Here is a 1,855-nt window from a genome sequence, read left to right on the forward strand (position 1 = left end):
TTATTGTTTCAGGTCTTATATTCAGGTCCTTAATCCGTTTTGAGTTAATTTTGGTGTGTGGTGATAGACAACAGTCTAGTTTCATTCTTTTGCTGGTTGCTTTCCAGGTTTCCCAGCATCACTTATTGAAGAGGCTTTCCTTTCTCCACTGTAAGTTTTTGGCTCTTTTGTCAAAAATTATTTGCCCATATAAACATGAATTTACTTATGGATTCTCAGTTCTGTTCCACTGGTCTGTGTCTGTTATTCTGCCAATACCATGTCATTTTGATTATTGTCACTTTGTAGTATTTTTTGAAATAGGGTAGATTGATGCCTCTGGCATTGTTCTCTTTTGTCAGGCTGGCTTTGGCAATTCAGGTCTTTTGTGCTTCCATAAATATCTGGTGGTTTTTTGTTGTTGTTGTTCTATTTCTTTAAAAAATGCCAATAGGATTTTGATGGAGATTTCATTAAATCTGTATAATGTTCTTGGTAATAAAGTCATTTTAATTATATTGATTCTTCCAATCCAAGAACATGGAATATCTTTCCATTTCTGTGTATTTTCTTTGATTTCTTTTAATAAGGTCTTATAGTTTTCGTTATATAGGTTCTTCACATGTTTTGTTAAATTTATTCCTAGGTATTTTCTTGTTACAATTGCAAAAGGAATTATTTTTTTACACTTCTTCTTCTGATACTTCATTATTAGAGTATAGGAACACTATGGATTTTTGAACATTGATTTTGTATCCGGAAACTTTACTGTATTTGTTTATTGTTTCTAATAGTGTTTTTTGGGAGTCTTTCAGATTTTCTACATAGAGAATCACGTCATCTGCAAATAGTGACAATATGACTTCTTCGTTTCCTATTTGGATGCCTTTTATATCTTTCTCTTCTCTGATTGCACTCGCTAGGACCTCCAATGTTATATTGAATAACAGTGGTGATAGTAGACAGCCATGTCTTGTTCCTGATCTTAGAGAGAAAGTTTTTAGTTTTTATCATTAAGAATAATGTTGGCTGAGGGTTTGTCATATATGGCCTTTATTATGTTAAGGTACTTTCCTTCTATACCAATTTTGTTAAGTGTTTTGATCATAAATGGATGCTCTATCTTGTCAAAGGCTTTTTCTGCATCTATTAATATGATCATATGATTCTTATTTTTTACTTTGTTCATGCAGTGTATCACATTAATCGATTTGCCTGTGCCTCTGGGATGAAGCCAACTTGATTGTGGTATGTAACCTTTTTAATATGTTGTTGCATTCAGTTCACTAGTATCTTATTTAGGATTTTTGTATCTGTGTTCATGAGAGATATTGGTCTGTAGTTTTCTTTTTTTGTGTTACCTTTACCAGGTTTTGGTATCAGATTAATATTGGCCTCATAAAATGAGTTGAGAAGTATTGCCTTCTCTTCGATTTTTTGGAGGAGTTTGAGGAGAATAGGTATTAATCTTCTTTTAATGTTTGGTAGAATTCACTGGTGAAGCCATCTGGTCCTGGACTTTTACTTTTTCATAGGTTTTTGAGGATTGTTTCAATTTCTGTACTGCTGATCGGTCTATTTAGATTTTCTAGTTCTTGATTCAGTCTAGGAGGGTTGTACCTTTCTAAGTACTTGTCTATGTCTTCTAGGTTATTAAATTTGGTGTTACATACTTTTCATAGTATTCTTATATGATCCTTTATATATCTGCAGTGTCTGTCATAATTTCTCCTCTTTCATCCGTGATTTTATCTGTAGTCTTTCTCTTTTTTCTTTAGTGAATCTAGCTAGGGGTTTGTCAATTTGATTAACCTTCTTAAAGAACCAGCTCTTTGTTGCATTTATTTTTTCTATTGTTTTTTTTTTCCCCAATTTC

This window comes from Pteropus alecto, unplaced genomic scaffold (assembly GCF_000325575.1).
Source record: "Pteropus alecto unplaced genomic scaffold, ASM32557v1 scaffold287, whole genome shotgun sequence".
NCBI lineage: Eukaryota > Metazoa > Chordata > Mammalia > Chiroptera > Pteropodidae > Pteropus > Pteropus alecto.